Here is a 21227-nt window from a genome sequence, read left to right on the forward strand (position 1 = left end):
GCCCATCCCGCCGGCTCCAACTCTGATGCATCCCCAGGCACAGCTCTGACGCAGAGCGGGAAGAACTGACTTTTAATTAAGGTGCTTGCTCTGCAAATATCACTTTGTGTATCAAAACTGAAATTAATTCTCTCCTTCAGTCACCACCAGCCTAGATTTCTAATCTTTGGCTGTCCCTTCAGCGTCTTTTGGTTCCGTACCCAGTTCTCCTGTCACCCTCCACCTGAACACGGATCACTGTGGTGGCAACAAGGCTCTGGAGCCGGAGCAATGGGCTCAGGTCCCTCATCTGCTGCTGTGCTTGCACAAATCATGTGTCCCCTCTGTGCCTTAACTTCTTCATCCATCAAATGGGGACATTAACACCTGATCGATCAACTTCACAGGGTTGTTTTAGAGTAAATGAGTTACTGCAAGTAAATTGAAGCTCAGACTGGAGCCTGGTGCATGGAAAGAGCCATACAAGTGAGGCTGTCATTTTTTTTTTTAATCATGGGAGGCCCTCTAATGAAAGAAAGGGTGTTCAATACTGAAACATTGGTCTCTGCTAGCAGAACTGAGAGCTGAGTGGTTTCCCCCGGGTACTCATCACTAGAGAGGCAGGGATCAACCTCACCCCAGCTCTGTCTTGGGGGCAGCCAAATGGAAAAGGCAGGTGTGACCTTGTGACCACAGCCCTCTGTGGTTGATGCTGGTCCCAGGGGTGGGGGAGAGGGTGAAGTGTTCATCCCTGGTGGTTCCTGCAGGGAAGTTGCATGATGCCCAGAACCCACCTGTGAGTGTCTCAACCCTGGGTGTTGTCACTTAGCCCTTTGGACTCTAGTCTTCAAAGCTGAGATGTGAATGGCACATAGCATGTTCCATGAGTCAGACTTACACAGGCTCTCGAGATAGACTGGCAGCACATGACTCAAACTTTGAGCCTCCATTTGCTCCTCTGTGAAATGGGCAGAAGGGCACTTTTCTTCCTGATAGCATCCTCGTGAGAATCTACGTAGAGAGTAGTATCTGACCCATTACAAAGGCTTTGTATATTTTACAGGAATGCCAAATACAGCTCTATCTTACTTGATTCATTTTTAAAAAAATTTTTTTAAATCAAGTTTTGCATTTATTTTGAGAAAGAAAGCTTGTGACTTAAAGCAGTGGTTCCTGAACTTGCATGTACATCAGCATCACCAGGAATACCTCTTAAAATCCAGACTGCAGAGTCCCACTAGTTCCACACGTCTGGGTGGAGCCTGAGAAGACGCATCTCAGACAAACGCCCAGCTGATACTGATGGTGGTGGTCAGAACCCCACCTTGAGAAACACCGACTTCAAGGTGGTTCATGCTTCTAAAGCAGAGAGCCGATTCTCTACTTATTTGTATTTCTCTCTGGTTAATTTTTATTTTCAAACTTGAAAATTGTTGTGTTTGAGGTTAATTTGAGAAGGAACCTTTCAGTGCATCTGGTGTGTGTGGGGGTGGGCGGGGGGAGTTGGACACAGCTCCGGGATGGTGCCCTTCTGTTTTAATATTGGCTCATCCCCGTGGATCTGTGAGTGTCAGGACTGATATTTCCAGTCCCCTGCTTGTATCAAATTGAGGCTCATCTACCCAGTCAGTCATGATGGCACTTGCCCTCACCACCACCCCATCATATGACAGGAGACACATTCCAACTCGAGGTTCCAAAATATGATTACTCCCAAGACTAGAGAAAAAAAATATATTTGAAATATTTTCTCAAAGATTAATGTTTATAATCAACCTTGTGATGGCTGATTCTGTGCCAATAAATCAGGTAAAATTATATTTCCGGTTTTATTACGCATATGATTTAGCTACTCATTATCAGTTTTATGACACCTGCCTCCTACAGAAGATGACTCATTTCTCCATTTATTCACTCATTTGTTCAGCAAGTGTTTACTGATTGTCTACTTGGTGCCAAACTCTGCTAGGCTGGGAGAATAGAGACAAACACACACATTGTCTACTGGGGCAGTAAGGACTTTGTAATGAGTTTTTAGTTGTGCAAGGACAAAAGCTGTTAGGATTTTTGTTTCACGCAATGTCTCACTTCCTTGGTTAGCTTTGTGTATGGTTGATTTTGTTGTTGCTTGTTATGAGAGAGGTATCTATATCCTGACCAACCATTTTTGTGAGTAACAATATATAAAAAACAAGATATTGGGCTCCCACAAAGATGAACAAGATATTTAAATAAGATGGCAATTAAATAGAAAAATCAAACATCTGTAGACTCATCTACAGTGCACTGTGCTGACAAGCAATAGCAGTAGCTCACTGGAAAAGATGAAATATTTACCTGGGATGCTTAGAGATGTCTCCCTAGGTGAGGGGATAGCAGAGGTAGGTGTCGGAAGGGGAAAAACTTACTTCCACATTAAATGTTCAGTTCAGTTCAGTTCAGCTGCTCAGTTGTGTCCAACTCTTTGTGACCCCATGGACTGCAGCATGCCAGGCATCCCTTGTCCATCACCAACTCCCAGAGTTTACTCAAACTCATGTCCATCGCTTCAGTGATACCATACAACCATCTCATCCTCTGTCATCCCCTTTTCCTCCAGCCTTCAATCTTTCCCAGCATCAGGATCTTTTCAAATGAGTCAGTTCTTCAAATCAGGTGGCCAAAGGGTTGGAGTTTCAGCTTCCACATCAGTCCTTCCAATGAATATTCAAGACTGATCTCCTTTAGGATGGACTGGTTGGATCTCCTTGCAGTCCAAGGGACTCTCAAGAGTCTTCTCCAACACCACAGTTCAAAAGCATCAGTTCTTTGGCACTCAGCTTTCTTTATAGTCCAACTCTCACATCCATACATGACTACTGGAAAAACAAAAGCTTTGACTTGATGGACCTTTGCTGGGAAAGTAATGTCTCTGCTTGTCTCTGTCTATTTCCCCTTCTGCGGCTCCAGGAACACCAGCGTTTCACCAGATTGAGATGAGCGGTGTCTTAGGGCTTCCATCCAGGTATGAGAAACCCAACTGCTGCTTCTCCTGGGTGCCTAAGTTTTTCTGGTCAAGATCATTTAATTCTTTTGGGCCTCAGTTTCCTTATCCAAAAAATGGGACTCAAATTACATCCCACACAAGAGTGTTGAAAGGGATAAAATAACATTTGAAAAGTGCTTAGCATAGTACCTAACATGTTATAAGCACTTAATGAAAATTAGAGTTGCCTCGGTCACTGTAATTATCCCAATGTTGATGGCTGTCATAGGCTACAAAGTGGATTGAATCAGGTCTGGAAATTAGACCCACTTATGGTCCACACGTTTATATAAGTGGGGTCTTCAGAGCCTTTCATATGGACAGTGCATCATGAATGGACAGGAAAAATGTACAAGTGCTTGTGAGAGGAATCCCTTAATCCATTGTGCACCTGTCGGAACTGGGGTTCCACAGTTTACTCTTGAGTTCATAACATCTCCTGTACTAGCTAGCTCAGACTGGGGGCTGTATTCGCACAGTGCCTCTTCCCTTGAATTTCACAGTGGAAAGCTTACCTTTCACTGGCTCCAGAGAAACTGGCTCCAGTTCCCAGTGGCGTCCCCAGGCTCTCTGCTCTCCCAGGCAGGCTGTGCGTTCAGGCCCTTCTGAGGAGGGGAGTCATGGAGATCTCCTCACCTATGTCTTTGCAGTTTCATCTGCAGTGGCCTCTCGGGGATTTGGGCATGCCTTGGTAGCTGTCTGTGGAAACGTGTCTGCTTTTAGCAAAGATTAACCGGAAGACAGCTTTGAATTACACCCATTCCTGGGCGTAGTTTCTATGAGTCTTAGAGACTGACTTAAAAGTAAGTTTTGTTTCATGTACATAGTACACATCCCCAGATAAGTCCAAAAGAAATCAAATCAGCAGTTCAATTTACCTTTTTTAATTCAAAGACACCTTCTCAGTATTAACATTAGAAATCAGTCCTAATTGCCTCATTCTGACATTGTTATTTTTGTCCTTCCTTCTAATTTGTGTCTTCTTGCATCCTATACTCATCATTTTATATTTTACTTTTTTTTACCTAGTATATCATAAACACATCCCAGATTGCTTGCCAATCATCATAATTACAACCTTTAATGACTACATAATGGCCCATCAAGTAGCTGAATCTAATTTATTTGGCCATTTTCCTATGGTTAAATATCTAGGCCATTGATTTTCAGGCGTTTTTAGCCGCAGAAACTGTGTTATAAGAAACCATATGTAGAACGCAAATCTATATTGATTTTTTTTCTTAAATATCTAAAGTAGTAATTTCATAATTACCTTCATGAAAAAACTCTCAGGCCATTGTAATAGAAGCCAGATTCCCATCACCACTGCCTTGGTAGTGGATACTAGCCTGAGTCAGAGATAATGCCCATAATAGCCTGATTTCTAGACATTTTCATCTATGTTTACAAGCAAAGTCGACATATTTGATACACACAGCACCATGCAGGGCATATAGTTTAAACTTGCTTATCCCTCGTTTAGCATGCCTTGAAGATGTTCCTTGCCTTTGTGTTTCGATCTGCCTCGTTCTTTTTAGCTGCTGTGTAATATTCCACCAATGGACCTACCCAAGGCTCCTCCGCAGGCCCTTCCCAGTGGGCAGGTGGGCTGTTTTCAGTTTGCCGTCGTTAGACACGATGATCCCAAGTGCCCCTGCATCTGCGCTGAGTCCTTTTAGCTCCTGTCAAGCTTTCTTCATGGCGATGATTCCAGGTTTTAGAACCTCCCGTTTGGGAGTTTCCCTGCTTTACTAGCTGTAGATAACAGTGCAGCGAGCATCTGAAACATATTGTACTTTTGTTGTGCTTTTTCCCCCCTTTCTTCTGAATGTCGTCAGGAAAAATGACTGGGTGTAGGATGCCGCAGGGAAGGAAATAGTGGCACTTTTGTGATACGTGATCCCTACTGTTTTCCAAAATTAGTTTTCCACTTGCTCTGCCTGTAGCATCAAGCGGGGGATCCATGTTCGAAGTTCCCTCGTTCTCCACCCCAGCACCCTACACATGAGCCAGTGGCTCCCAAACAAACACGCATGCATCTGTAAGAGAACGCCTATATTCTTTACCAACATTGCCTTTAATTGCTTTTCTTTTTAATGTCGAATGCATTTTCGAGATCAAATTGTGATAATAATAGCCACAGTAGCAGCCAGCGCTTGCTGAGTCTTTTCTGTGTAGCATGGGGATGGTGATGCCGTGGCAAATACCTTAGCTTATGCAATCTTCAAAAGTAACCTGTGAGATAGGAGCCATTATTATCTCAGTTTTCAACGTGAGTACTGATGCTCAGAGCAATTCCAGAGTTTGCTGCAGGTCATCGATCTCGTGAGTTTCTCAGATGGCAGTAGTGACAAAGAATCTACCCGCTGATGCATGAGAGGCCGAAGAGACCCGGGCTCGACCCCCAGGCGGGGAAGACCGCATGGAGAAGGAAATGGCAGCCCACTCCAGTGTTCTTGCCTGCAGAATCCCATTGCCAGAGGAGCCTGGCGCACTCTGGCCCATGGGGTCGCAAGGAGTTGGACATGACTGAAGCGGCTTAGCACAGCACAGCAGAGATCATGTAGGTTATGGACTTGGGACGTGAACCCAGGAATCTGTGACTTCAGAGCTCAGGCGCTTAATTAGTATGGGATACAACTCAGACCACACTGGGTGGGACGAGGATAGTGGCAACATCCAAGTGACTCACTGTAAGCAGCTGTAGCAGTGAACGGCAGCTGGACGGGCATCTAAAGTGCACACAAGCCGGTGTGGACACTGGGCCACCTGGCTCGGCCTGCCCCCAGACCCCGCCTGTTCTGTCCTGCGGCCTCCCTCCCCCCCAGGCTTTGGATGCACATCCTTGAGCCCTCCATCCAGGTGGTCCCTTCTCCTCTAAATATCTGGTTTGTGTATTCCTACTCAGAGCTCCGGCCGTGGCTACAGGTGGATCCCTTGCTTGCCATGTGCTGCTTCCAGCCCAAAAGGCTTCTCCCATCAGCAAACCACTAAGAGCTTCAAGCTCTGCCTACGTGTCCCTGCTCAGAACCCTTCACACCAGCGGCTGCTGCTGCTTGTCATTTAAGCGCCCTTTGTCACTCAAAGTGCAGACCCCGGAGGGCAACGTCCCTTCCTTCCAGCATACCTGCGTTTCCTGTGGACGTCTCCCTCTTCCCTTGTGCTCGCTGGAAACAAATCACTAATTGAGTTTCACCTTTTATAGCTCTCACAAAATGACAGACTCGTGCCTCCAATTAACTTCTTTGACGGTGTTGAAGAAGAAGCATGTGGCCTCCTCTCGAGCGCAGATGGGCTGGGGCGGCAGAGCCCCCTCCCACGTCTTACCCATCTCATGGAGTAACATGAGACGGACTCTTTGGAGGGATGAGACCAGACCAGAGGTTGCTAAACCTGCCACATTTGATAGACCTGGAGGGGGGGAAATGTCTTAAAATACAGATTTCTAGGCTTTCCCCCTGAATTCTGACTCCTCCAGTCTGATGCAGCGCCTCTAAATTTGCACTCAGAAGGTCTCCCCCATGGGATTTTGCTTCTCCCAAGGTGGTGGATCTGAGATCCCTCACTGGACGTGAGCAGTGTGGCTGGCCTGGCCCAGGGCAGAAACAGAAGAGGTTCCTGGGGCAGAGTAGGGGCTGCTCAGGGGTTTCTTAAGTCCCCCAGGCTCTAAGTCCATCTGGGGTCAAAACTCCCCCAACCGCTCCTGTGCTCAGGGGAACATGCTCCTTCCCAGCCCCACCCGCAGGGTGCTTCAGGAAATCCCCAGGGTTGTCTGCGCCTAGCCTGGGCCTTCTCTATATCCCTGGACCTGCTCCTGCCAGATGCAAGCTCCTGGATGGCTTGGTCCCAGACCTACCCCTTCTCCTCTTGTCTTCTGGACACTTTGTTCCTCTGCTTATTTACTTACTGTTTACTTCTTTATTTCCATTCTTTACATTATCTAGTTAATTGATGTTTGTGGTAACAACTTGTGGCTGAATTAAAACAGACCGTCCTGCCCTTCTAGCCCCACCCCAACACTTCCCAGCATCATCGCCATTAACAACTCGTGTGTATCCCTCTTAGGTGGCTTCCTTTTCTTATCTATACACAGGACTTCACTTTGTTTTAGCTTGATTTTACAAAGCATCAAGTTACAGAATGCAGTTCATCTTACAACCTGCCTCCTCACCCAAGAAAAAAATGATGATCATGTTTCCATGACAAACAAACTCTCTTTTTTAATAGCTAGAGTAACACTGTAATTTAGGCATCCGTTTCCCACCCTCAGGTTTCTTCCTATTGTTTGCAAGCCTGAGCAATCCAGCATCAATGTTCTTCATGGACTGTCTTTAGATTCTGGCACATCTCAGTCCTATTAGATAAATTCCCACCTGTGGGATTGGCTATTTCTCACATTCAGCCCCCTGATCCTGGCCCCCAGTGGCTGTCCCTTCCCCAGACCCAACCCAAGTCTGATGCACTCTCAGTTTCGCACCATGGATTAGCAATGAGAAAACAGCCTCCAAGGACTGCCCTGGATGGTGTCTGAAATGGGAAATGTCATCATGCAAAAGCAGTGTCTATTACCGACTATGAAATGACCATTTTTCATGGATTTTTCTTTTTATTTGACACCCCAACTGTCAATCCTAACGTAAACACTGAATTTTACTGTAGGACTAGTTTGATTTAAATGTCATAATGGTCAATGACACAATAGCATTTTTTCTTTGGTATTGTAAATACAGCAAAGTTATATATAGGATTCACATTTTGGAATTTTATAGAGAAAAAAAATTATCATAATGACATAACTGAACTCGGAAAGTCTACTAGCATTTTGTCCAAAAATGTTTTGTTAGCCTCAGAATGTAGCAATGCTGTTGATAAGAAACCCATCTTGATCACCGTGTTTATCCTAAAAAGCTCAAAGACTTTTCTTCTTAGCAAGCATTCCAATGGGAGAGAGGACAGAGGAGACGTGATTAAATTATCAGGTAGAAACACATGACTATAAATAATTGACTCTCATGTGTGAGCCTTAACCTTGCACTTTCAGGATGTTTATTTCTTTTATTTCAAAATGTTTATTTACTTTTCTCCATTGACTTTAATTAATTTTGCCTTTGGCTCATAAACAGGTGAAACTGAAAACTTTTTTATTTGCATTTTTATCTTGAAGCAAGCCGACTAATTAAACTTTGCAGTTTGCTTTCACTGTGCTGTACCAGAGCCATAAGAAAATGGCTGACAGACGCAGAGATTTGTGACTGTTTTTCTAAGAAAGAAATGGAAGGAGCTTTTGGAAATTGCAGTGGCTTTATGCAAATGCTAAAATAAAGCCTGTGTTAAGGTTCTCTCTTTCACAGGGAGAGAGATGAGCAAATGAGGTTAAAAAAGCAGTCTCTCAGTCGTGTCTGACTCTTTGTGACCCCAAGACTGTAGCCTGCCCATCTCCTCTATCCATGGGACTCCAGGCAAGAATGCTGGAGTGGGTAGCCATTCCCTTTTCCAGGGCATCTTCCCGATTCAGGGATCGAACACGGGTCTCCTGCATTGCAGGCAGATTCTTTACCATCAGAGCCACCAGAGAAGCCCAAAGGAAGGGTCTAGAAAATACTTACTGTAAATTTCCCTGAATGCTAAGAGAAGCACAGAATGAATGAATACAGAAATGAGTTGTGAGCACATAGCTTTCAATTTGGCGCTAGTGGTAAAGAACCCACCTGCCAGTGCAGGAGATGGAAGAAACATGGGTTCAATGCCTGTGTCAGGAAGGGCGCCGGGAGGAGAAAATGGCAACCCACTTCAATATTCTTGATGGGAAAACTCCATGGACAGAGGAGCCTGGCGGGGCCACAAAGAGTTGGACATGACTGCGCAACTGAGCACACACAGCTTTCAATAGTGTTGCTCGGCTGGTAGAAAAGAGGATTGCCCAAAGCATAATATATTCAACCTCAGCCTGATCCATGACAAGTTTTCATAAAATCTTAGAGATTATTTATTTTTTAAAAAAAGACTCCATTTTAAAAGTGGTAAAAATCTAAGACACTATCTTAGAGAAGACAGTATGTGTCCTTATCTACAAAAGTTAAAGGCATGCGGTGCATTCCTAGCCCTGTGCCCGCTGGGAGCTTCCATATGTGCCCTGGACCTGGACAAGGATGCTCCCAGCAGTGTGGCCAGCAGAGCAGGAAGAGAAAGCGATCTGTGTGCTCATAAAGCACCTCATGGCTGGTGAAGGACAGCTCAGGCGTGTGGTGAGCCGCTCAGCGGCACTGACAGCGAACCCCCACTCCCCACCACCTGAACGTACCACACTGTGAAAAACACAATTTGCAGGAAAAATCATATGGTGTGATTCCATTTATAGAGGATTAAAAAACTTGAAAAACTAATATATGTAGAGGCAGATAAGGAGTAAAACTATGAAGCAAAACAGTGGATTAAGAGATACAAAATTCTTGATAACCATTTTCCTCGGAGGGAAGTAAGGTGGGTGAGATTGAGGGGAAACGAGCAGAAGTTACAGTGGCGTCACGCATGGTATTCCCTGAGCGGAGTAGTGGGCAGAAGTGTGATTCTGTTCTTCCTTATACCTTACTATATGTTACGTATGTGCACGCACATGTGCTGTATATGTGTATGTATGTGAATTTATGTGCATAAGATTCCTGTGTATGTATGAAGCAATTCATAATTTTAAAAGGAAAAGGGAGAAGTGTGAGCTAGATGACATTTACCAAGAACTAATCTTACCTCATTCAACGTTTATATCAATAACTTATCAAAATCATGCCTCAACCAGAGTAAGTGAGGGATAGCTAATCCATCAGACGATTGAATCAGGTTTTCTAAAAGGCATGGGCATGCTGCAACCATGAGCTGACAGTTTCATGTCCCAGAGAAGAATGTAAAGTCTTTGCCTGAGATGCTTAAAAAGCCAGCTTACTAAATCAGGGTGAGATCCGCTATGCTAAACAGTATTTCATATGAAAACGAGGTTGCGGTCCTAGTGGACCACAAGCTCAAAAGGCGTTTCTGCATAAGTGCCTTCTGAGTGAGCTAATTTCTGCTTCAGGAACAGTGACCATCCTCCCACGGTCAGCACAGGTCAGGTCACACCTTGCATATTTTGCTCTCAGCACCTTGATATGAGTAGGAAGTTGACAAATTGCAGCAAAGTCAGAAGACTGGAAATGAAATATGCATCAATAGAGAAGTTTTTTCAGTTCCTCAGAGGGAGACATGGACGAGCCAGAGCAGAGCAGGAGGTTTCCAGAAGACGGGTTCCAGCTCTGTGTGCACAAGAGCTCACCAGTGGTCAGACATGCTCCAAAGAGCAGTGGGCAGCCTTGTAAGATGTGAGTTCAGGTCCTCGCATGTGCAAACAGAAACTGCATGACTCACTGTCCCTACAGTCACACTGAGCTGGACTCCAGGGCTCTGACATCCCTTGTACCTCACAGCTTCCGTGACTCTGTAAGAACAACCAAAGAGAAGTCACAGGGGAAGCTGGAAGACAACTGGTTTACCACAGACTGATGTGGAAGTGTGAAGCATCACAGGGCGGACAGCTAAGTCCAGGACCTTCCATGCCCACCTGGCGGTCTCCCAAGTAGCAACAGTTGCCCTGCAGATGACACCTGGTCTTTCAGCAGGTCCTGTCCCTCTGCTGACCTTGGACCCAGCAAAGGGATTTTGGGGGCCCAATTTCCAGCCCTGGACAGGGAGAAGACCTTGGACTTGGGAGGCTGGAGACCTGAGTTTGAATCTCCCCTGCCTCCTATTTGACTCTCTTATCTCAAATCCATGATTATCTTTTTCTGAGTCTTATTTTCCATGATTTAAATAAGGATGAGGGTGATTATTTCAAAGAGTAGAGGGGATTAAATAAGAAACAGGGAGCAACTGATATATTTTACCCAACACCCCCCGAAATTGTGAATAAGAACACTTCTAATACTCTTCACTCATTCACCCATTCATTCACTCATCCGTTCATCCAACAAAAGTTGATATAATACTTATACCCCAGGCAGCCTGTTGACCTCCTACCGACTGGAAATATGTCTGTGGAGATGGTAAGCCCCTCCCTCAAGCTAGTCTAGTAGCTGAGACTGACTACTACACAGATAATTGCAACCGGATGTGCACCGGACTGGGGTGAGGACAACCGTTAGAGAAACAAGGGCAAACGGAAGGAATGTTTAATCCCACCTAAGGGAGGAGGTTGAGGAACGAACTTTCCCAAGTGTCTTAAAAGATGAGCAGAAAACATTGAGATGAGACGGCCAGCAGGGAGAGAGGAGAGTGTAAGAGTCCAGGTCTGAATGAAGAGCACGTGCCAGGGCCCGGAAGTGACGCACTGTGCCGACTTCAAGGAAGCTCGCATTCTGTGTGTCAGCCCAGACGGCTTATACTGCGACAGCCTCTGCATCCAGCGGCTCGCCAAGAAGAGGTTTCTTCTTGCGATAGTGTGCAGCGGGGGCTGGTTGGGGGCCCTGCCGGGATGCAGGCTGACAAAAAGTTTCCTTCCGGAACGTTGGCAGGGGCTGGGCAGAGGGAGAGACGGCAAGTATGGGGACTGCCTCTTAGAGCTTCTGTCTGAAAGGGACACGCCTGCCTGTGCTCAGGTTTCGTGGGCCAAAGTGAGTTGCAAGGCTGCACCTAAGGCCAGCAGAGGAGACAAGCACAGTCCTTACGTATGGCTGAAAGGAACTGGAGGTAATTGTTGATGGCAGTAACAACCACCAGTCAGTGCGGCAGGAAGGGAAGGGGACGAAGATGAGGGGGTAGCAGAGGAGAAATAAACACCGGCCAGGTCAGGAAGGGCCATGACAGTTCATTCTAAATTTGTTACTGTATCCAGCAAGAACTGTTGCAGTATATCAAGTCTGGGAATGACACAAGGAAATGTTCATTTTAGAAGCATTACATTGGTGCCAACAGGGCCGGCATTCATTCGCTTACACCACAGCCATCCTCGTTGGTGACACAGAGCAGAATAAATCCGCCTTGCATTTGGTGAAGGCAAGAGATTGTCGATCAACAGACTTAACAGATGAATGTATAACATTTCAGAAGCGCTAAGTAGGAAGGAAAGTGAGAATGGGATAATGGTTTGGAGCTAGTAGCTTAAAGGTGAGAGAAAGGGGTCATTAGTAAGCATTAGAAGGTACGGCAGAACTGGGTCCTCTCTTAGTAAAAGGGCAAATGAGATAAGATACATGGAAATAGGCAAGAGGCTTCAATAAACACGCTGAATCTGAATTTAGAGTTGGAATAGCTCTTTTGAAGCATTCAGTCCCCATGGACACAGATGTGACACCAACCCTTTTCAGGAGAGTGGATAACAGACAAGCCACTCGGCTGGTTTATTAAGATGGAAATGTTCACAAGGGCTTAAATAAAGATTCAAGTCAATGGGCGCTGCCTTTTTAATTGATAACAGTGACTGGGAGGTAAAGGAAATGTGAGATGCATGCTGCCTGTGCGGCTGGAGCCCTGGAATTCTTTAGCGCACTCGAAGCCGACCTCCCTGTCAGTTAGCTGTGAATTGACGGTCTGAGTGTGACCTTGTGTGCCTCCTGTAGAATAAGTGGCTGAGATTAGAAGCACAGGTGCCTCTCGTGCTCCTCTCTCGCCATTCCTCACTCCAGCAGTCAGCACAGCTCTCGGGTTTATCAGCTGAGGACGACTTAACACAGCCTCTCCTCTTCCACGCCGTTGTAGCACCATGCGCTTGGAATTCACCGGCTTTGCTCTCTGCACCCTGCTAGAATCACAGGTGCTAACGTTGAGGGGGTTTTCACAGGTGGTCTGATGGTTCACCCTCCTTTGAAAGCAAGATTCCCTACTAGTACCCCACAGCGTGTGAGCACACGCGCGCGCGCGCACACACACACACACACACACACACACACACTCTCACTCAGTGCTGAGAGCTCACTGCTCACCAGGCAAGACCTTACATCCAATCTTTCCTTCCCTTTCAGTCTTAAAAAAGTTTGAAAAAAAGGACCCAGTTACTAGAACTGATCTTTACCTTGCAGTAGCCCTGCCATCTAGGCTGCCTTCCCTGCCCCCACTCCTAGCCGTCTCTGGTTTGTCTATTTTCCTTCTATGTTATGGGAACCAGGACGATGCAGGATTTCAATGTGATCCAAGTAGAGCAGAATCCAAGGGCAGAGGCAGAGGATTCTAACCCTTCTCCATAAAACTGACTTCTCAGTACTGGCCAGAAATAGAGTCTGTAACAGGTGACATTCAGGGAAAATGTTCTCACTGAGCCCCTTGGACTGGATTAACTCCAAAGCTTCTTTCTGTTCAAATGTGTTGTGATTCAAAGAAGGAAAATACACTGTGTACATTTTTCTCTCCTCAGAGATTGAAAAGACGAGAAAGAAGCTTGTCTTGTTCCTTTTTTATAAAAATATAAAGCACGTGTCCTCTGTGACAGAGATATTTCTTTCCCTTTAAACGCAGCAGAGCCCATGATGGAGCTTAAGTGTGAGCAAATGTCACGCATTCGTCTTCCTGGGCCAGTTTCCTATGTTTCTGAAAAGACAGAATGGCTTTCACAGGATTGGAAATCTTGAGATTTAGGAGATGGTCCCTTGCCTGTCTTTGAGAACTGAGCCTGGAAAATGTGTCCATCATTAGCTGACTCTAAGAAAACAATTTACGACCTCTGAGGGCAGAGGCCCAGAGGGTCTTCTTCACTGAATTGAGTCTCAGGTAACTGATCCCAAACATCCTTGTGGCCATAGATATGTGTATATTGCTCGTGTCTGGTCCTGCCCTGCCCTGCCCTGCCCTGTCCCTGCTGCCTGCCTCCATCTGCTGCATGCGTGGGTCCAGCACGGGCTCTGCGGCCTCGGACGCCCGGCTTCCAACCCCGATTCTACCAGGCGCTGGCTGTGTGTGACCTCAAGCCCATCACCACTCTTCCTTCAAGGACAGCAAGGGGATGCAGACAGAAGCCTCCGTGAGGTCAAGTTCACGCTCTAGAGCTCAGCACAGCGTCTCCTGCCTTGTGAGCCGTGTAGTATGCTGAATCGTGGCCATGCAAAGAGGCTAAGTTCTGAGCCCTGAAATTGGTGAACTTTGCAGATGGGATTCAGAGGAGGATCTGAGCTGCAGAGGTTACTCTGGATTATCTAGGGTTGGGGGGGTGGCAATATAACCACAAGGTCCTTAGAAGAGAGAGACAGAAGGTGTTAACACAGAAATATAGAAAAAGAGGTGATGTGGTGGCATAGCAGAGAGAGATGGGGCCACAAGCCAAGTGATGCCAGTGGCCACCAGAAGCTGAAAGCGGCAAGGGACGAATTCTCCCCAGCACATTCCAAGGGAGCGAGACACGCCCACACCCTGATTTCAGACTTCTGGCCTCCAGGATGTGGGGGAACACGTGTCTGTGGTTTTAAGCTGCCCAGTGTGTGAGAATTTGATACAGCGGCCCTAGAAACGAGTGCAGTCAGTGAGGGGTGCGCCACTGAGACAGGAGCCCTGAGAGGCAGACACCAAGTCACGCCGCAGGTGGCACGTAGCAAATCCTTGGGGCATGTTTGCTCGATTACAGAATTCACAGATGGCTGCCTTCCTGCCTCTCCCTTTCTGTCTCCTTTTTACCGTTTCTCTTCCCTTCTTCTGTCCCCAGTGAAGGATAACTACCTGCAAATCATCCCCTGGTGTAGGCTTCCGTCCCCCATTTAATTGCTAGCAACCCTTCCATCAGTCACAGGGAGCGGACTGCTGAATGCTCACCTTTTGGTAAAATGAGTTGCTTAGGACCTTGCAGCTTCTTTTAGGGTTTCTTTTCTCTACTGAGAGGGGATCTTTTGAACCACAATATTTAACCATTTTGCATGGCCATGTCTGCGGCAGGCATGCATTTAAGAGATTGAATTCAGAGCAAGGTGAACGTTCAAGAGTGTGGAAAGCAGTGGTTGATGTAATGGGTACTCAGGACCTTTAATTCAGTGCTTTTTCAACTTGACTCGCAAATAGAGCCTTAAAGTTTCCAGCTCTTAAAAAAATCTTTAATGTGCCCACTCTCTTAGCAGGAGGGAGAGTCTAAAGATGGCCAACGGTGTGTTCTGCAGGCTTTAATACCTCTTTGTGCTCAGTAAATGGGCAAGTTATTCTGTGGAAGGAAATGTTTTAAAGACTGAAATACTAAGTAATAATTGAGTAATCTGGGAGCAAGCAGGTCAAGTCATCAGTAACGCAGGGAAAAGCAACTTGAGACTCACCCCGCCCTAAATCTCAGCTGAGAACCACTAGAGACATTCTTAAGTCACCTTATACCAATGGAGATCCACACTGCCCACCACACGACGCTTTCAGAGCGACCTTGAAAATGCATGTTTTGCACTATGATGACATTTTGCGTTTAAGCATCTCTGTCTCTCCTAGTTGAATGTGGGAAGGTGGAGGAGAAGGGACTGTCTTATTCATTTCTATATCCACAGTCCTAGCTCAGTACCTACTACAAAGCGGCCCCAGTAGAGTGGAGTTGAAATAAGTGAATATTTGCAGTATACAGGCAGAATTTGTGACTTCCTGGAGTGGGCACAGGGCTGGCCCTTGAAAGCATATCTGTATTCAAAACAAGATTCTTAGGTCACGCAAATCACAAAGGGTCCACCGCACACTGATGAGGCAGCTGCGGTCTCTCCAAGCTCCGCAGGTACCACGGGCCTGTAGAGCACAAAGAGACCCTAAGCGGAGGCCAGGCCTGGCTCCCGCCGTTTCCATAGCTCTGTTTTGTCTGCAAACAGTCCTGCACGGCCCTCCATTGTCGCAGGCAGGTATTGCAGTACAAGATGCCCCGTTTCAGGTCCTCATGGCTCTCCCGGGCTTTTAGTGGTAGTGAATCACCCCCTGCACACACACACACACACACACACACACACACACACACCTGTCTGCACACCCTCACTTTAACTTTCAACCATCTGTGTATTTTCTGCCTCCTGAACCCTAGGCCACAATAAGAGGGAGACAGGAGGGTCAGAAGCAAAGAAGGAGCTGTGATGAGGGAAACAGAGGTCAGAGACACAGAGAGAGATTTGAAGATGCTGTGCTGCTGACTGCAAAGAAATGGAGGAAGGGACCGGGACCAGACACGCAGGTGCCCTCTAGCCACGCAGCGTTCCCTCTCCACTTCTTACTCATGACATCAGACCTTTGGGCATCAGAGGACGGCTCTCCTGGCCCTCCCTTGCAGGGTTATAATGGAAGCTTATGAACTGATCTTGGCTAACAGAAAGAATTTCAGAAAAGACAGACAAGGCTAAAGTAAAGACCAAGACCAATTTGGCAGCTTGAAAGAAGGGAATGTATTTTGATTATCTGTGAGTCACCTGGCACATGAAATAAGCCCTGAAATATTATTAAGGCTTGATAGCAGTAGTAGTAGTCTTAGCTGCTCAATCATGTCTGACTCTTTGCAACCCCATGGACTGTAGACTGCCTGGCTGCCCTGTCCATGGGATTCTCCAAGCAAGAATACCGAAGTGGGTTGCCATTCCCTTCTCCAGGGGATCTTCCCCACCCAGGGATAAAACCCGGGTCTCCTGCCTTGCAGGCAGATTCTTTACCATCTGAGCTACCAGGCTTAATATTGAGTTAAAATAATGATCACGTCCCTCATACTTGCTAATCTACCTCTATCTATGCAACCTAAGATTACCTGAAGGAAAAAAAAAACAACTATTTCACCTAATCATGCATTCATTCAAACTTAACTTATACTTCTTTATCAAAAGTGGAGCCTTTGACGTGTGCCTCTTTCATAATGATAATTATATTCTCAAAGAACAAAGTCCTGGACTGAATATTATATATATTAACCTCCTTTACCCACACAGCAAGCCTATTGATGAGTACCATTACTACCCAGGGAAGCATCCCGTCAAACCAGCCTGAGTCAGGTGCCTGTTGGCTCTCTCAGCTGCAGGAACAGATGCCTTTGGTCTCTTCCCTGCCGAACTATTTCCAAGAAGAGAACATTCCAATCTGGAAAGGCAGCACCATTAGGAGACTGAAATACACACACAGGAGAGACAATTTAGAAACATAAGTGAAATGAGAAAATATTCATACAGAGTGAGCCAGGCACTATTGGGTCTCTTCTCCATTTATTCCATAACCAAATATTCACTGAGCACCTACTATGTGCCTAACGCTGTTTGGTTCCATGTGATACAAGGGTGAATCCATACGTATCACTCAGTTTTACATGGTGTCTTAGTCACTCCGAGTCGTGTCCCGATGGCTTGCAAAAGGTAATACAGCTCTCAGAAGTGACATCACCCTGGAGAGAAACAGCATGCCAACTGGAAATGACCCTCCTCGTGGCAGGATAGTCAGGGAGACGCTTCACCACCCTCCCCCAAGGCAGGGAGGCCGCACATCCCGAGGGGTCCCTCTTAGATTTCAATGTCAAGCATGTTTCATTTCAGATTCGTGGGACCCTGATCAAACTCCTTCATCAAGTTGCATTCTTCATAAAAGATCCATTTCCCCAGGCTCATAAAAGGACTCCTTCTAATTTGGTGTTATTTTATAAATACTTTCATTGCTGCATCAATCACAGGCAGCTGACTTCCCAGCCATAAAACAACAGCTTGCGACATCACCATGCTACCCAATATGTATTTACTTATCAAGTTGAAGAACACATGTTTGCACAATCAGCAACATTACAGCTCCAACAGCAATTTGCGGGCACTTTCTCCCCATTGAAGGCAGAGTCTCGCATCTTGGATGTGCCGTATTTCTACATCCTGCCTCATTTTTATCTTGTTACTTCAGTAATCACCAGCACCCCTCCCCCACCCTGTAGACCTCCCCAAGCCTCCTCATGAATCATGCCTGTGACTTCAGGCTGGTTATTTACCTAACAGGGGCAGTTCTGGGGTCATCAATCTAGTCTTCACTCCAACTTGGGAGTGAAGCTGGCCCTACTAACCCTTTGAGCTCCCGACATGGCTCAAAAATACCCCCAGAGTGTTATGTAACCAGTCTGCAGCGAGAGTTCTTGAAAATTAATTATTCCGTGTGCAAAATGTAATTTGAAGTGTCTAAGGGCAATGCCCTGTGCTGAAGGCATCATGGCTCGGCCAGTGAGCCCTGGATAGCCTGGTCGGAGGGCCAGCGATTCCACCTTCACCCGCGTCAGCTTCCCTCTCTGTAACATGGGGCTAATGACAAATACGGCACAGGGCTATAGGGGGAGTTACTGCCTGCAGTGCTCTTAACAGTCTGGGTAGCGGTGGGAACCAGCGGGAAAGGTTAGGTCCTCTGTGTGTCCTCCTGAGGACGTGCTCAGCACTTGTCTTCGGCGATCTTGGGCAGGGTGTCTGACTTCTCAGAGCCTCTGTTTCTCCTTCTTCAAACGGAAAGGGCCTAATTACTCTGGCAGGGCTGTGTGGGGACTATTCCTGGCACACTAAGTCAACACGTTCCTTTTCCTCCCTGTAGAATTACTGCACAGGCTGCCTCACAGGGCCTCCTCTATTTTACATGGATCTTTGAACCAACTTTAAACAGTGGCAGGTGTCTGCCTAGTTAATAGGTGAGGACACTGAGGTTGTGTGAACTTGCACATATCACCCAGATCACGTGGCCAGTAAGTAGAATGTCAGAGTCCCCATCTGTCTGGCCCCGTCTATTGCCAGGATCACATTCTTCTGACTCTATGCCCAGTCACTAGATTCAGGATTTCTAAGGGTGAGTTTCAAGCATCAAGAGTATTTTAAAATCTTCCCAGGTGATGATGAGCAGCCAGTTCACAATGTATGATTCTCATATTTCTTTAACGTCATAATAGTGTGTGACCTCATCTGGGGGGACTCAGGTTGTCAGAGGAGAAAACTAAGCATAAGTATCTTATTTTTAAAAAAAAGAAGGCAGCCTGGGACCCAGCAAATCAAGGCAGAGGCCAGGAAGACAGCAGCTCGAGGGTGTCTGAAGTGAGCTCTAGAGCTGGGAGCCGGGAGGCAAATGGAGTGTGGAGCTCACACAGGTGTCCCGGGGCAGGGATCCCAGAGCTTGGGAGGCGGGAGCCGGCACAGGGCAGGCCAGGAGTCAGAGCAGACCCTGAGTAGACTTCGTGAGCTTCTCACAGAACAAGGATGACTCTGCTGGGGAGGCTACGAGTTCTGGGAGCAGTGGCCGCTGGAGCCCGAGTGATGGAGACAAGGGGCTTCTCGTAGTGGCTTGACTGGCAAGACCTCTGACCGAGATGCCCACTGCCCCCTGGGGGGGTCTCGGTGCCCCCTTGTACATTTCCCTGGCCTCTCTCAGGTCTGGCTCCTCGCTCTCAACCAGGACAGGCTGCAGAGTTTGCGGAATGAATATGTGGGCCCCCCGTGGTCCACAACTATTAAGAATGTCAAGAAGGTGACAGCGGAGTATCAAAACAAGCACTGGGCCCTTCTGAACACAGTGCCCTGGCCGATCACCTGGGCCACACGCCCTGCTCTTGAACTTGCCTTAGACCCAGGTCTGGCCATAGACGGCAGGCAGTTGGGGTGACCCGCACCGTTTCTGGCTGAAGCACTTCCTGAGTCTGCACATGGCTTTGCAGCTCTCTGCTCTTCCCACAACAGCCGTGAAGCCATGTGTCCCAGTGGCAAGACCACCAGATCCCAGAGTCTAGGTCCCTATGTCACAACTGGGAACCAACCGCTTGAAAGGGAGCCCTCCAAATGGGCGGACTCCGAGGGACAGATTAAGCCATATGTTAAGCCAGTAAAATTTCAGCTTGAAATGTATTTCCTCAGTCTACACCAGCCTAATACATAGTCCATGTTTGTAAACAACAAAACTGCCTCACCTTTGCCCTTTAAATAGATATAAATGATAGGGAAAACAGGCCTATTTTCAGACTTTACCTACGAATTAATATTTAGGGCAAGTCAGGCATGAATTATTTACCTGTTTCTGCTTATACCTTCATCATTACCTCCAGCTATAATAGAGGAAAGATAACAAATAAAAATATTCATTCTTTATTCATTCATTCACCTTATTCATTTATTTATTCACTCATGCATTCAAAAATATTTACAAAACTCTTAACTATGTACAAAACATTATCCTGGTATCTGAAGATTTTCACGCTTTTCTCATGAAATTTAAGCAGAAAAACTAAATGATGTTAGTGTGAACATGTTCTTTTTTAATTTATTGAAACATAGTTGGTTTACTATGTTGTATTAATTCCCGCTGTACAGCGAAGTGACTCAGCTTTGAGCATCTATACATTATTTTTCATCTTCTTTTCTTCTGTGCGTTATCACTGGATATTGCCTATAGTTCCCTGTGCTATACAGGAGGACCTTGTTGCTTATACATTCTATACATGCTTGTTTGCATCTCGTATTAGCATGTTCTTCAACATTATATACTATGAATATCTGCATATTCAGCGGGGCTAATGTTTGAGCCATTGTGAGGGGAATAAATACAGAAGACACAGTATGTCTGCGCTCAGCGAGCTTCATGTCAGTAAGAGAGAGTTCTTCCAAAAGGGAGGCTGATTATTTCCATTCTGTGGGCGTGGGATTTTAAAAGTGCCATTACTTTTAGACACAAGGGTATACATGACTCTAAGATGGTATTTCTCAGCCTCAGCACTACTGACGTTTAGGACTGCTTGATTCTCTGTGGTGGGGCTGTTCTATGCCTTGTCCTGTGTTCAGCAGCACCCCTGGCTTCTGCCCACTAGATTCCAGTATCGTTCAGTTCAGTTCAGTCGCTCAGTCGTGTCCGACTCTTTGCCACCCCATGAATCGCAGCACGCCAGGCCTCCCTGTCCATCAACTCCCGGAGTTCACTCAGACTCACGTCCATCGAGTCCGTGATGCCATCCAGCCATCTCATCCTCAGTCATCCCCTTCTCCTCCTGCCCCCAATCCCTCCCAGCATCAGAGTCTCTTCCAATGAGTCAATTCTTCGCATGAGGTGGCCAAAGTACTGGAGTTTCAGCTTTAGCATCAGTCCTTCCAAAGAAATCCCAGGGCTGATTTCCTTTAGGATGGACTGGTTGGATCTCCTTGCAGTCCAAGGGACTCTCAAGAGTCTTCTCCAACACCACAGTTCAAAAGCATCAATTCTTCAGTGCTCAGCCTTCTTCACAGTCCAACTCTCACACCCATACATGACCACTGGAAAAACCATAGCCTTGACTAGACGGACCTTAGTCGGCAAAGTAATGTCT

At 46.5% G+C, this 21227-nt stretch overlaps 1 protein-coding gene across 1 annotated transcript in view; it reads left to right on the forward strand.

Moving 5' to 3' along the window:
* Positions 1–21227, forward strand: part of CDH13 (cadherin 13) — a 1027771-nt gene that overhangs the window by 769345 nt on the left and 237199 nt on the right. The window lies entirely within an intron of this gene.

Source organism: Ovis canadensis, chromosome 14, assembly GCF_042477335.2.
Source record: "Ovis canadensis isolate MfBH-ARS-UI-01 breed Bighorn chromosome 14, ARS-UI_OviCan_v2, whole genome shotgun sequence".
Classification (NCBI taxonomy): domain Eukaryota; kingdom Metazoa; phylum Chordata; class Mammalia; order Artiodactyla; family Bovidae; genus Ovis; species Ovis canadensis.